General features: G+C 40.5%; 1 protein-coding gene and 1 long non-coding RNA gene across 5 annotated transcripts in view; both read left to right on the top strand.

Moving 5' to 3' along the window:
• Positions 1-15,704, top strand: part of LOC143125764 (uncharacterized) — a 35,525-nt gene that overhangs the window by 882 nt on the left and 18,939 nt on the right. The window contains exons 2-4 of one of the 2 annotated variants that reach the window (XM_076287498.1): positions 5,192-5,300; positions 6,032-6,112; positions 6,342-6,394. The gene's annotated coding sequence lies outside the window, so the exon portion shown is untranslated. The remainder of the gene's footprint in view (positions 1-5,191; positions 5,301-6,031; positions 6,113-6,341; positions 6,395-15,704) is intronic. The other variant, XM_076287497.1, reaches the window with a different exon arrangement.
• On the top strand, positions 7,471-10,941 carry LOC143126266 (uncharacterized). 3 transcript variants are annotated; one of them, XR_012987434.1, is made up of 4 exons: positions 7,471-7,792; positions 9,101-9,220; positions 9,559-9,658; positions 10,595-10,941. It is a non-coding gene; the product is annotated as an uncharacterized LOC143126266 (long non-coding RNA). The 3 variants fall into 3 exon arrangements; XR_012987435.1 differs by having other exon boundaries at positions 7,472-7,792; positions 9,559-9,654; XR_012987436.1 differs by lacking the exon at positions 7,471-7,792 and adding an exon at positions 8,371-8,634.

The following is a 15,704-nucleotide window of genomic DNA, read 5'->3' as shown; positions in this document are numbered from 1 at the left end:
GTCTTAAACCAATGTGCATGTTTGTAGGTGTTTGGTCATTCACAGGTGTCCACAGCTCTTGTTTTGATGTGGTAGAGTAGACTATCGTATCATACATGGAATTATGATCTTATCCTATCATTTACTAATGGACTCTTTAGAAAAAGAACACAACATTATTAAACATATTCAAGGTCTTTGAGCTTAGAATAAGGGCTTAAAACGCGTTTTGATGATATGCAGACTTACGTGCAGGATTTTGCCTCTGTCAATACAGATGCTCACCAACGATGCAACTATGCCTGGTATTGCACTAAGCATCTTTGATGGTATGATAAGCAACACGACCCTTTTCGTCCATTCTCAAGAGTACACTGACGCTATACATTGTGTTGCAGCACTTACAGTACTTAAGTATTTACAGTGTTGGAGAAACATTCATCACATTCTGATCACATACAGTACAACCTATTAGACCCACATCCGCTAAAAAGAGGGTCCCAACTTGCTTCCAGTGCACCTCAAACTTCTTAAATCCAAATGGTCTTACTATCAGAAATGTAACACCACATTTTATAAAATACTTTGATCTGTTGTGAAAGATTATGGCCACATGAGAATAATGAGGGTTTAGGATGATTGATCTGAAAGTTTTTATGCATGTCAGTGTAGAATATGAATCTCAACTCTTATGTTGCAACAACTAAACAACCCATCAGTATAAACAGATCAACACATTTGATGTTGTGATTTCTAAAAGACTGTTTTCCAATAATCAACCATCAGCAATCCATGCTCAATCGTCTGTGTCCTTGCCCTGGATTGGACTAAGCCAGTAAATAAACGTCCAGGAAACAGGTCTGATGTTTACGTGCTTGCAAAGGTGTCTGTTGCGTGCAGGCCTGACTGAGGACCTGCCATGTCAGCAAAAGCCATCCTCTTGTGAGACTTCACTCTACTTTTGGTAGTACGCTTTATCTTACCGGGTCCTTGTTCCAGTGCATCTAATGAAGTAGAAGTACAGTGCAACAGCTGATGTAACAATATGTAATATCACGTACTTATGTTGTCCATAATGTTATATTAGTATGTGTAATAAGAAGTGCTTGTTCCAGTACTTTGCCAAAGTGGCCTCTCTCTTTGGGGAAGGACAAAAGTGGCTATGGGGTGAAGTTTGGAACTCTTGACACCCTAACATTAAACAACTTATTGAGGTTTACTCAAGGCAAGTGCATGGGGGAAATTAAAGAGTAGGTTAACAGTCACTTTCTACTACAAGGAATTTAACAGATAAATAGATCATGGTAGTTGTGTATGTACAACTGCATTAGTTTGGTTTGTATCTTCACCCATTTCCCTTGCGTATGTACCAAACATAGCTATTACTGTACTAAAAAGCTATTACTTTTCTACTCTACTCTTAGACATACTACGTTTCTATGCATCAAGTCACTCCTTTTAAAGCATAGGCTGGAGTGCAATCTTGTTTGTAGAGGTTGAGAAAAATCTTTCATAAAGAATCCATATACTCACACACACAGACACATGTACGCATGCATGCACGCACCCACACACAACACAGACACACACTCACATGAGATGAACCCCCCCCCCCCCCCCCTTGTTTGTGACTCTCTCGTTGCTAAGAGTCCCCAGGAGCAGGAAATGTGTTATGAGGCTGGTTGCTAAATATAGTGTGGTGGGTTTTCTTTAACTTTTTCACCTGTTGCAAAGGAAGGTTGCTGCTGCACATCTTGTGGCCTTGTAAAGGGTAAAGTGTTGCTTCAGTGTGGGGTTAGATACAACTGAAAACCATAGTAACATAGATTTCATAAACTGATTGTAACCTGTGTAAATTAACTCGTAGTATGATTTTCAACAAATGTCAAGCAAACACATGTCTTTCTTAGATTATTTCAGTCATGCAGCCATTTTTTTCTAAGAATGTGTAAGACCATATCTATATCTATATCTATATATATATCTATAGATAACAATACACTACACAATATTCTTCTTTTTTCAGCAAATAAGGAGTGTAAGGTTTGCTAGTCTGTTTGAACACACATACTGTATGATGCAGCCAATGTCATAGGTGGAATGTGTCATGCTACATCTGCTTGTTTAAAGTGAACACACCCATCTGTAACTACTATTTCAAGATTTTTGTCATTACACTTCCTCACATAAACACACACACACACACACACACACACACACACACACACACACACACACACACACAAAGAGAGAATCATATAAAGAGAAATACATGACCACACAAGCATCCTCAGACCACCTCCCTAGAGCATGCAAACTCAGTCACAAAATGGTCAAGTGTGAGCCATCAGTGTGAGCTTCTGCCTTCCAAGGCATCGTCCACTCAGAGACGCATTGTCGGTGCAGGCAGTTTGTCAGATGGGAGTGTGGTGGCCATTTGTTTTCTTCACTTCACTTTCCTCCGTTCATGCATCAGTTCCACTGAGCATTACAAAAAAAAGATTGAAAGCAAGCGGCCTCCATTTGGGAACTTTTAACACAATGGATTCTCAAGTTTCCTGTCGGGCTGTTAGACAGATATCAAGCATTGCAGCGTGTTCTCACGGCTGTACATTGAGGCCTATGGATATGCAATGAGAAAAGATGTTTTGTTAAAATGCATAAAACAAAAGTAAATTCTACTTGTCCTCTAAATAAATATTTAATTAAGATGTACTTGGGTTCAATTACATTGGCTTCTAGGTGTAGAATGTTTATAGAAATGTGGATTCCGTAATTAATTGAGAATGTAGAATGTTGTATGTTAGCAGGAGGGAATCACTATGCAATGTCCATTAGCATGTCATGATGCAGTTTGCATTTGTTTTGTCCGAAAACAAATAAGACAATGGACAGAAATAGATACATGTACAATTAGATATTGTACATATATGTAGATATGTGGCCATGTATGTGCTGTGACTTGCCTGCGTGGTCATGTATGTGCTGTGACTTGATTACGTGGTCATGTATGTGCTGTGACTTGATTACGTGGTCATGTATGTGCTGTGACTTGGCTACGTGGTCATGTATGTGCTGTGACTTGGCTACGTGGTCATGTATGTGCTGTGACTTGCCTGCGTGGTCATGTATGTGCTGTGACTTGGCTACGTGGTCATGTATGTGCTGTGACTTGGCTACGTGGTCATGTATGTGCTGTGACTTGATTACGTGGTCATGTATGTGCTGTGACTTGGCTAGGTGGTCATGTATGTGCTGTGACTTGGCTACGTGGCCATGTATGTCCTGTGACTTGGTTACGTGGCCATGTGTGGCCTGTGAAGTGGAGCAGGCCTGTATTACAGCATCAAACTTCTCACATTCACACATACACAGAAAGATGTAAGTCTAGAGATTAAAAATGTGTGTATTTCAAGATAATGAGCAGTCATTTTTATTTTACTAGATTGTGCACTTGTTTTACAAAATAGTGCGCCCATTTTACTAAATTGTGCTCACATTGAATTTTTTGTAAATTGAGCGTACAATTTATTAAAATGACGCACTATTTACAATGAGCCTACTGTACATTGTTTTGATATACAAAAATTTTTTATTGCAATGACACCTCCCGAGCTCCGTAGCTAAAGGTTATAAAATGTGTATTGTGTAATGAATGTGGTGATGAATGCATCCCTTTACTCGTTAGCATCGTAATGATTTGGTAATATGGTATTTTGGGTTGTCCTCATTTGGCTTGTTTACAGGTGGACACCTAAAATAATAAGAAAATGCCGCACAAATCACACAGATCCCTCAAGGCTGAAACGTTATCCAATGCAATTTACATTTGGAGCCCGAGTGTGCAACATTTTGTCATTATTTTTTAGTTTATCACCTGATATCAGCACCTTGAGAATAATGGTTTGGTGTGTGTGTTACAGCCTGTCTGTTCACAGGTGGACACCTACCACTGGTGGGCTGCTTGTAGAAGCTATTGTCACAGAATGTCAATACATGTAAAGTTGGCTTCAGTGCAGTTGCTGACGTACTTTTGACTGCTCTGGGAAACTAGTTGAGTTGCTCCTGTCCTAAGTTGAGTTGCTCCTGTCCTAGTTGAGTTGCTCCTGTCCTAACTCTTGGGCTTCACAGACTTGGTGCTTGTGCCAGGTTTATAAACACTAATGTCAAGTCATTATATGAGTATAATATCATACTGATTACTGAATGCTGCGTTGTCAGTAAACTGGACTGGTCATGATAATGGCTTCTAATTGAGTTGTGGAGCTAGTGGCCGTGTTTGGATTTTTTTCAGAGGGCATGAGATACAAGACATGTGCATATATATGTGAATTTGGGTGAGGAATTTGTGTAAGCGTTTTACACCAACAAGCAGAACCATTTGATAACCACATCACTCCTTCCATTCCCCAAGACAATTTTGCTAGGTGATGTGGTAAAACAACCAGCTGGCACACCATCACCTGAGAAAAGAGAGATCAAGAGAGGCGGAAATAAAAAATTTAAAAAATGTCAAAGCGTGCAAGTTGCCAATCAGGCATGTGGCTGGGCCCTGGCTGGGCTTGTGTCGGATGGGAAATATGCGTGTGATCATGGCTCATGACAGGTACAGCAGCAGAACTCGTCCCCTTCAGGATGCACACACTTTCCAATGAAGTGTCAAGCGTGTCTCTGATGTCTCAGGGTGCACACACTTTCCAACAAAGTGCCAAGCGCATCTCTGATGTCTCAGGCGGCTCGGGGTGGACGGGCGTATACTGCTGTGCAGCCCCCCACCTTCTCTGAACGCATGCACTCACAGCGTTGCATCCACAGTGATGACGTAGCTTTGCTACAGCATAATTAGTCTTTTTGTGTCATGTTGGTGCTAAGAGACACAACCACTGTTCACATAGGCCTTCTGTTTATAAAATACAATTAAATGAGTTTCATTGGATGATAAACCTATTATAAATGGGTTACAGAGTATTTAAAACAAAAGATGAATATCTGTGGGGAACGAAAATGAAAAATCACAGCTTAATAAGCGGCTATTTCTGTGCGCCACAACACAGTGACAAAATGTTCCTGCTCCCTGCCTCTCCTGAGGAATCTAAAACAAGGTAGCATATCTTACAGCGTTCTAGGATGCTGTCTTATAAGGCTGTGTTTGATCAACTTTCTCTCTCTCTCTCTCTCTCTCTCTCTCTCTCTCCCTCTCTCTCTCTCTAAGTCCCTGTCATTGGGCTGCCACCACTCCTACACTGACAAGCGCAGACGTGTAATCTACTAGAGCAATCATTCACAGCCACTGGGGACCACGTGCTGGCAGCTCAGAGACAGTAGGAGATACTGTACAATATCATTCCAGTTAATGTCTAATCATATCGTAATCTACAGTCATGTCAGCTTTTCGACAGTAATATCCAAGGTGATACACGGATAGAGACAGTCACATTATGAGACACGGATCTCTGACAAACAAATCTAGACATTTTATACATCCGGCTGATGACTGGTGCCTGGCAGTTTAATTTTCTTTTCATACTGTCAGAGATATTAACCTTTATTCTTAATTAAATGTCATGCGATTGCTTATTTCCTCCTGTAGTGAGTGATGGGAATTTAGGTGCGCTGGGTGCAGACCTGACTTGACTCTCAGCGTTTGGCCTGTTGTTGTTCCCCCACTCCATGAGATTATTGATCAAAGGTCAAAAACAATCCAATAATGCTGCCCTTCATTGCACGCTACTCAATTAATTCAGTGTCAGACTCAGTATATCTACTGTGATTGGAGCTTATGCGCAGCTTCAGGCACTGATGAATTCCCCAGTTAAAATCACGAGGTGAAACACTGATGGAAATTCTATTGTAACTTATATAGGTCACAGTGTAATCAGGCCACTATGTTGTACATTATACGAATTAATACTGTATTAATAAACAACTGTAGCATACATAGATATGCATATCCAGTCATATCTATTTATCCACACACAGAGATACTTTACATACGATTTAATAAATTACCTACAAAATGTTAATTTGTTTGTTTGTTTGTTTACTCATTTAGGAGGAACAAAGTATTTGTTCAACAAACTGGAAGCAGAACACCAGAACCAGCAACGCAGCATAACAGCAAATCATCTCACAGGTTATACAGCATCCTTTTGTCAAAACTACATCTAGAAAGGCCACAGAATATTCACTATTATATGAATGTATTTAAAAAAAGCTATATTTAAATGATTTCATTTCAATATAGTAGTGAAAATGTTTATGACATGTGCCTATCCGCTATTGTTAAAATGTATACTTAACTATTAGGATATCTGAAATGTCAGACTGCAAAACTTCATTCAGAGCTATTTTCCTTTCAACAGGAGTGACAGCCAGCTCAGCTTCGATCGAGCTCCTGCATCCCGCCCAGGAACAGGTAGAATATGCTTGCTTCAAAACCACTCTCTCAAACCCTCTCAGCACCTTCCTCCCAGCGTGAAGTGTACTCCTCTTGTACCTGAACAACTTCCACAGATATATGAAAGAAAATGGCATGCTGGGATATATTGCTGTGTGCAAGAGTGGCATTAATTTGTCAGGGCATCCAGTGAATCATTCCTGAATTGAGGTTATGAAAAACCTGCTTTTCATAAACAGTATTGCAAGGCCGTAGTCATGATGTCAACATTGGGGGGGACCAAATCTGTGGTGGGGTCTGAGGGACCTCCAAACAGAATTTCAATACATTTCCTACCATGCAAAAATATTATTAAAAATCACGAACAAGTCGTCAGTCAATTAGGGTATTCCAAACGTTTGACGGACATAGGCATGGCATGGGTGGATTAGGAACCCCTGGGCACAGATGCCCACCCCCCCCCCCCCCCCCCTCCCAGATAGAAGGGTCCTGAGGCATTCTCCCATGGAAGATTTATTTTAAAAATGACCCTTTAAATGATGACTTCTGGTATCCTGGGTTTCCTCATGCTGCCTTATGTGTGCAAAATTATTCACGCTGCTAGGCAGCCTGGACCCGATTTTCACCTCAACGAAGGAACCAATCACAGAACAGAGGGGGACACCAAGGCGATGACGACACACCGAAGCGGTTATGAGCTACGTACAGACGCATTTGATAGACATTCGTAGCACCCAATAAACGGCTCTGAGCATTCGTAAACCACGTCTCAAATATGAGAAAATGAATGTGTAGTTCCCAGACCCCATCTCAGTGAGATGAGGTCTGGCGTTAGCCAGGCTAGACTGGTGAGTTTTGTGAAAAGAGAAGGGTGGAGGAGAAGCAACTTCATGCAGAGGCTTGAGCTTCAGGGCCCCCTGAGCTCCATCCCTGGACTTGTAGTATGACTCCATTTGTCTTAGAAATGTATACTTTAAAAGAAATTACAAACTAGAGGATCTTTGTTAACCTCTATATTACACAGAATGTGGTTCTTTGACTTATTACTTACACTGTAAAACCGAACAGTACAAGTAAAACAATGTTTTTGATTTGTAAACACTCAAAAATGAAAAAAAGTTACTAGTACTCTAATCGTCTGTGTTACTTGAACAAATTTGAACTTTTAAGTTGACAGCACTCATCCGCTTTAAGTCATTTGAAAAAATAGAAAGCGTGGGAAACTTCCCCACGCAAATTGTAGCAAATTTGTAGGCGGATCTTCTGCCATACGTGGACCTTGTGTACAGCACCAACTAGCCAACGCTGAGTGACAAGCGACGCCGGCAACGGTCGACCACCAGATGACAAGAGACGAGAACAAGAGCAGTGAACGAGAGAGGAGACGACGAGAAGAGAGAAAAACCGCAATTAAACGTAAGTGGAAAAGTGAGGTGCTGACCCTAAAGCACGTCCTTTATCATATTGTTTAAAAACCCGAATGTTTGAAAATATTGTCTTAGGCTACATGACGTAACTTTATCCAGTTAGAACTAGCTAGCACTAGCAGCTAAGAATTTGGCTGCTGTATGCCAGCACTTGCTGGATCAGCCAGCGATCTAACTCAATTTGCCAGTGTGAGTACTAAAAATATGAACTAATTAACCCCCGTTAGCACTATTTAACACAATAGCTTGGAAGTGCAAGCTTTGTGGTGCACTGCTTGATAACAGGGCACAGGTCCTGCAACATTATAGTTTACAGCATGTTAGCAATGGTTCCTCCATTAACGTTAGTCCACTGTCATGTTACTGACTGTCTGCACATTTAAAGGAAAATCCCGGTTTTTAGCACTTTAAGGCCCCTTTCTGGTTTGTTTTGGATGAACCAGAGTGGTGGACACCGACATTTTGACGATTGGTCCTGTCTCGACTTTTCTGACTCGTTTTGAATCGCCTTTTCACTTCTCAGGGTGGCTGGCAATGGGCATACTGTAGTAGGCTATACTCAAACATGTCCTAAAACAACCCTTAACGTTCGTTTTCAAAACTGTGCAACTCACCGAGTGGTTAGTGGAGTTCGTTGACTATTAAAAGCAAATATATCGGCGCAATGTATGATTCGTATTTGAACCTGAAGCATAGACAGTGGCGCAGCATGCAATGAGTCTTCCAACAGAAATCAATGGGATTTTACAAAATGCCAAATAAAAGACGACAGAAACTGTATTTCGCTACGCTACTTGTTTTGGAACATCAACGAACACCACTAACCACTCGGTGAGTTGCACAGTTTTGAAAACGAACGTTAAGGGTTGTTTTAGGACATGTTTGAGTAGCCTACTACAGTATGCCCATTGCCAGCCACCCTGAGAAGTGAAAAGGCGATTCAAAACGAGTCAGAAAAGTCGAGACAGGACCAATCGTCAAAATTTCGGGGTCCACCACTCTAGTTCATCCAAAACAAAAACCAGAAAAGGGCCTTAAAGTGCTAAAAACCGGAATTTTCCTTTAAGTCAGTAGCCTAAATTCATTTGACACGGTCACACACAGTTCATGCTCAGTCAGAATGTGTATTATTCGCATGTCAGCTGTGTAGGTGAAAACAACCATTTAATGTGCAAACTGTTCTCGGCCATTTAAGGATGCATTTAAAGTGGCATTTAAAGCGACATCATGAGATGGTGGATTGTCCTAATAGAGATTGTCAGTATGTTCAAATGTGTATTCGTCCTTCAATTCACAGATTCAGAAGTTGATGCAAACAACATTGGCATTGAGAAGGAAGGAGATCATATCAGACGTCCTTCCCCGCAGACATAGCCTATTGGTTCGGTGGTGGCCTGCAATCATGTTGGAATCCCAGGTAAGCATTTCTTTTGTACAAATACTTGGAATAGATTCATTTCATGTGTGGTTCTGACCAAAATGTGTTTTAAATCTTTACACTTACCCCCCTATTTTGAGTTTTTGCTCAAAATTGCACACCGCCTACTAACAATGGCCCTGTTTCCACATACTTCGACTTATATTCAAGTGCTTGACCCCCTTTGAAAGCAGAGGTCTTGTAGATTACAACTCCTCCATGGACTTAAGATAAAAAGAATGCTTTGGTTTTAGAAGCTGTACTATCAAAGAAAAGTAATCCTATTGAATTGCATTTTGTAGTTATTAACTGGCTTGACTCCATGTTTTCTCATGCAGGGATCCTCAGATGTAAATATCCGACGTGCTGTAGCGCTCCGTGGCCTTCCTTTCTACCTCCATGAGGATGATGCCACTTTTCTAAAGACATGGGATGTAAGTAAGTATGTTTTCTATTGACATGACAGTTAAAGCGTAACTGTGGCATTAAGCGACCCATGGCCTGTTGTTTTCGAGGTCAACGCATGCTATTAGAATGAAAAACAATGAGAAAATTGAGTACAACATAAAGCAAATACTGGTCCAGCAGCTTAAATGGGTGGTTCAGGATTTTGGACATAGGACCAAATTTCCAAGTTAGCAAGTGTGATATTTATCAGTGGAGACCGTTTTTAACACGTTTCATCCAGTCCTAGTCTATTCAGGCGTTATATTTATTTGCCTCGGTGTACTATGGAGTGGGTAAGACTGTTTTTAGTGGCAGGCTTACACATACTGTTGACTCGCGCCAGCCTAGCACCTGCGAACTCTGCAACTAGAAGGACTGGATGAAACGTGTTGAAAACGGTCTCCAACTTGTGTTTTTATCTTGGATCTTGGCACAAGGGATTATAACACCTAATCCTGTGTATTAATGTAATATCACACTTGGTAACTTGGAAATGAGGTCCTATGTCCAAAATCCTGAACCACCCCTTTAAACTAACCTAACAAGGCATTTGAACTGAACTGAAACTAAAGCCAAATTCCCTGGTAGGTTATCAATAGCTGCTGGGCCACGTCTACTCAGTCTATGTTGCACCAATTTTTTTAATTCTTTTAATTTTATTCTTACGAACAGCCGTGACCTCGAACAACAGGGCTATGTGTCGAATAACGCTGGAGTTACATTTCAAGCTTTTGTTTTTCTGTTTGTTTTCCAAGAAACTCCAGGGAAGTTACTTAGTATTATTTCAAGTAATTATTTCAATAATGCAACTGCCCTGGAAAAGTTTGAAGATAAAATGTTAAACTTAATATGACATGGTATCACTTGACATGTAATGCCTATTAGATATTCAATTAACACACAATTGTTCTTTGTTCATTTCTTCAGGTCTCTCAATCGGAGTTCCCAGATATTGAGGACCTTACTGTTGAACTCATTCTGATCAGCACGAACAGTGCAAATACATCCCTCTGCCCAAAGAAGACTCCTGTTGTTTTGGATTGAAATGATTGTTGAATTTCCTAGCATTGGTCAGGCATTTGTCATAAAGTATCTATCTATTTATCTATCTAGATAGATAGTATCTATCTATCTATCGATCTATCTATAGTCTTTATGCCCTTGATCTAAACTGTGTTTATTTGAATTTAGCCTCCACTACAGCCCTGTTCTGAACTCCAACCTGTATTTGTTTCCATGGTTTACATGAAAATAAAAGATTAAGAAGAATTTCACTGGCCTTTGTCAACCTTTTTAATAATTTTTTCAAGTCCTTAGTTGAAACTAATCAAAATGGACAAGTTTGTTCAACTTTCTGGAAATTAAAACTTTTAAGTTTTAAATTTAATTTAAAGAATTGGTTGAAGCAAAATGAAATATTTCAGGCTGACATCAATAAATCCAATTAAGCTATCTAAGCTTAATTTTATTAATTACCGTGAACTCATGTAGTTGATGTTTCTTTAACTTAAAAAAACCTTGTTGAACACACTCAAAATTTGCTAGTGAAGACTAATTAAAAAAGGTAAGTTTCTTTGACTTAGCAAAACTGAGTTACTATTACTTAAATTTTTTTGTGTAATCGGTTTCACCAATTTTTTTGAGTTCAATTAACTTGTCGGGTTTTACAGTGTACACCTGAAGATTTTGTTTTAACTAAGGCTCAGACTCATACGTTGTTTGGACCTATAGCCTAATAGGATTTTGTCTTTTAATTTGGATTTTATTATGCTGGCGGCTAATCACACAATTTTAACGTAGTTTGAAAGGGACAGGATTCAGGAATGGGGTAGGGGAGAGTGGGGTGAGTTGTGCCAGTTTTTACTTAAAGTGACTTTAAAGGGAGGCCATGATAGTAATGCTTCCAACTACAATATGAACATATATTTCAGGATGTGGTGCATCTCTGGGAACAATCACTTTCAATCTGAAATATAGTATTTAAGAGATATAGCTTTCTGAAAAAAGGTGGTCTTGTGGCACAACTTGCCCCCAGTGCGGGGTAAGTTGTGCCTTTGAAGAGAATGCATTGGGGTAAATTGTGCCATCGATTATTGAAGTAAAACAGTATATTTTGATCTCAGACACTGTAATGCTTTATAAAAGCTAGACAAATTCAATACAAAATTACTCATTTAAGGTTTATTTAAAGTTATTTTACAACATCAAAGGCCAATTTTCTACAAGCCTATTGCGCCACACGAGCACATCAAAGGTCATTTTCCATTGTCACACCAGTTTCATCCATGTTGTAGATCAGGGGTGTCAAACATACGGCCCGCGGGCCGGATGCGGCCCGCTAGATGGTTTAATCCGGCCCAGACTTGTAGAGAATACATTTCTGACTATGTCAAAAAAAAAAAATCTCTAGCCCATTCCTGTGAGGAGGACACTGTTCCTGTGCTTTCAGTTTGGCTACATTGTCGGGAGAAAAGCAGGCGTTGCGACAAAATTCAGAGACAAAGTGCAGCCTGCAAACGGAGGACAAGATGTTTGGGCATTTTATTGTATTTTGCACCAGGAAGTGTTGTGTTGTAAAACACTAAACTTGGATCATGTTAAAGTGTGGTTGTGCAAACTGTAAATTTAATCAGGTCGCGAGGTCTGACTCACCGTCAGTTTGACTGTTTTCTTAGTGATAATGGCATTCTGTCTGGCTTACCATACCACGCTGTAGTACGGTGGTTAAGCCGAGGTGCCGTACTCAAGCGTTTCTTTGAACTACGCAGGGGCGTCACTAGACCTTATTCACTGGGGCACGTGCCTTAGTAAAAGTCTCCAGTGCCCCAGTAAAATTCTAGCGCGGCTCTAGCTGGAAACGGCATTCATGAGCGCATCTCCGTGCCTGCTTTACTCATGGCTCGAGCCTGTCACTTACCAGCCAATAAAAAAAAACAAGGAATAAAGAAAGGGGCCATAATAGCCAATCAGGAAATAGCATCTCTGTAGCTGGGTAAGATTGAACGCAACAACCAATGAAAATCGTTCACATGATTCTTCCGAGTGTTTCATTGTACTGCACACACATACACTGTGGAATCAGCTGGAGCTCATTACATCACTTTGAGCACAGAGTAAGTCGTCCCCTAATGTTACAACAAATTAACAACTTGTTTGACAGAAAAAATGACAAGTTGATCGCTGTTAGAGAGTGTTGCCCACATAACTAGCATCTGTTTTTCAATGCTTAGCGTCATTGTAGCCTTAGCAACAGTTTACCAGCTTGTGCTCTCTCACTCACACACACACACACACACACCATGCGTAGGCTGCATGCACACATGCGGACAATTAACAACGATTTATACTATACTGTAGAAAGAGTCCTGTAAAAGTAGCCTATACTGTTTGTGAAGCTGTCCTACTGTAAAACTAAACATAGCCTTCTGATAAACTATATAGAGATGGACATCAGAAAATTCTTCCTGAACAGAGGCAGAGGGAGAGGAACAGTGAGGAGAGATGAGGAGGATGAGGGAGGTATGATACTTTTGCCCACATTAACGGTAACATTAACATTTATGCTGGTAATAGCCAGTGCTGTGATTTGATCAATGATTTAATGGCAAACTCAAATAAGTTTGCTGCATTTGCAAATGTAGCCTATAATAATACACAGAATCAGATAGCCATCTGTGTAGATTATTATAGGATACATTTGCAAATTATCACCAAAAGTCAGTATGAAGGCTTTAGTAGGCTATTTAAGCTACAAAGAACTGCAGTATTGCCAGGATGTCTATAGGACCCTTGCCTGGGAGGGAAGTATATCTCAATTTTGACTAAAAATAAGCTTCCCTTGTGTTAGTAGGAAAGCCTATTAAATTAATGCAGTGAGTATAGGCCTACTTATGCCTATGTGTTTGGATGTTGCTGGATAGTGGCTGCTACAACAATTGAGGGAGAGAGTGCTGGAGGAGGAGAAGGAGGAGGAGAAGAAGGTCAAAGAGAGGGAGAAGAGAGGGGAGAAAGAGCACAGGCTGGGCAGTCCAGTACCAGGCAGGGGGAGGAGGAGGAGAGAGACAGGCAAGAAACGGATGAGAACATGATGGGGGCTAGACGTAAAACTATTCAGAGTATGGAGGAGGATGTCGGGGGAGCCTAGGGGAGATATGTGATGGTCCAAATCAGGCTAGCTATTTATTTCATATTGCGCGCACAGTTATTTATTTAATTTTTTTTATGTATTGGGAGTTGGGGGCCTGTGCCCCAGCAAAGCTCTAGGTCTAGAATCGCCCCTGGAACTACGAGAGGAAATTGGACAGTTCTTGGAGAAAAAAGGCAGACCAGTAGCAATTTAAATGCCCGGAATGGGTGCAGGATCTGGCCTTTATGGTGGATAGCCTATTACAGCACCGCCACCTAGCCTACAAAATTATTTGATCTGATGTAACCTAATCGTATCAGTTGATCGTATTGCTTATGCACTGCTAACTTATGTTTGTTAAATTCATTTTATTTTTCATACATTTGTACATTTACATTTTTAAGGCAGGATGTTAACTTTCTTCATAGCTCCCACTTGAGTGTAGTGTGGTGAGTTGGTTCAGGTGGTCAGATGTAAAAATGTAGGCCTATCCACTCAACTATAAAAATAAACCAGTTGTTTATGAGAGTGAAATGCATTTTATTTCAATTTCATTGGCCTCTCTGAATAAATGTGTAATAATCTAATATATCCCTTGTGATTATGTAGGCTACAAATGTAGGCTGACACCCCTGTTGTAGATCTTGTGTGGAGGGAAGTCATACCTGAAATGAGATTAAAGTTTTTTTGATCAGAGAAGTTTACAGCAGATTTAGGTGGTTGGATGTGGTTGTGTAGATCAGTGATTCTTAAACTAGGGGTCGCGACCCCAAATGGGGTCGCCAAAAACTTCCTTGGGGTCGCCAATTACTTTCTGTATTCAGTCTAAAATTATTATTAGGTGAAACAAAGGAAAATAATATTGGCCTTTTCTGCCTTTTTCTTATTTACACGCAGTTAAGAGATCTGGTTCAGTCTATAGGCTACTGGTCCGCTGATAGAAACAATGTAATTATCTGCTCCCACTATGCAAACTCAACTTGTTCCCGCTATTTTAAGTAAAACAAAACAAAAGACATAGGTAGCCTACTAGCCAAAATGGACAGGTGGCTACTTAAAAAAATTAACAAAAGCTCGGAAGTGCCATCTACCAGTGCGTCTACTCCTCCGTGATCGTCAGATGGGACAAGTCTACAGGCCGGTGAGAATAAAAAAGAACAAACTGCGCGTCGGCTTTATCAGAAATAATTTCTGAAATATGCATTCACTTGCCAAGTTAAAGATACCTCGACCACGCACAATGTGTGATTTGCGGCGATGTTCTGGCGAATGAGAGCTTAAAACCTGTCAAAATGAAACGACATCGCAAAATACAGATGTCGGCTCAGCACCGTGGAGGAAAATCTCCGTGTCGCCGTATGCAGCATTCCTCCTATAATTGACTTGCTATGTTCACGGAAGCATGCCCACCCTTCCCATTGAAATTGTTAAAGATAGTAAACCAGAAAAGGGAAATAAAAAAATATTGTTATTGTTATCGCCATAAATATAATTAATGTAACGTTGTAGGCTTAATGCTGCATGTGTGTGTGTGCGTGCTTGTGTGTGCGGGAGCCTACACTTGTTTAATCGTGATTGTTTGGTTTTCTCGGTTCATGTTCATATGGAGTAAATAATACAAATTACTTTGCTTTCTAGTTTTTGCTTGATTTAGTTGTTAACGTTTGAGGGGGGTATTTGAGTAAGGACTAGAATGGGTTTGGGGAAAGTGGGGTCGCCAGACCTAGCCATACTTTTTTGTGGGGTCGCCAGACAAAAAGTTTAAGAACCACTGGTGTAGATGTCAACTCTGCCACTGCTACTACCTAGATGATGTTCCCCCTCTCCTTCCCAGGCTTCCTGGTCAGTGTGTGTGAAGTTCACAGCATTTCACGGACTTAGACCGTGAAACATTACTGCTAGTGCCTTTAT

This window comes from Alosa pseudoharengus, unplaced genomic scaffold (assembly GCF_046254945.1).
Source record: "Alosa pseudoharengus isolate Yale_2024_CS ecotype anadromous, Long Island Sound unplaced genomic scaffold, YU_APseudo_1.1 YU_APseudo_1.1_scf_16, whole genome shotgun sequence".
Taxonomy (NCBI): Eukaryota; Metazoa; Chordata; class Actinopteri; order Clupeiformes; family Clupeidae; genus Alosa; species Alosa pseudoharengus.
The sequence above is the reverse complement of the archived record's forward strand: the minus strand, read 5'-3'. Positions and strand labels throughout refer to the sequence as shown.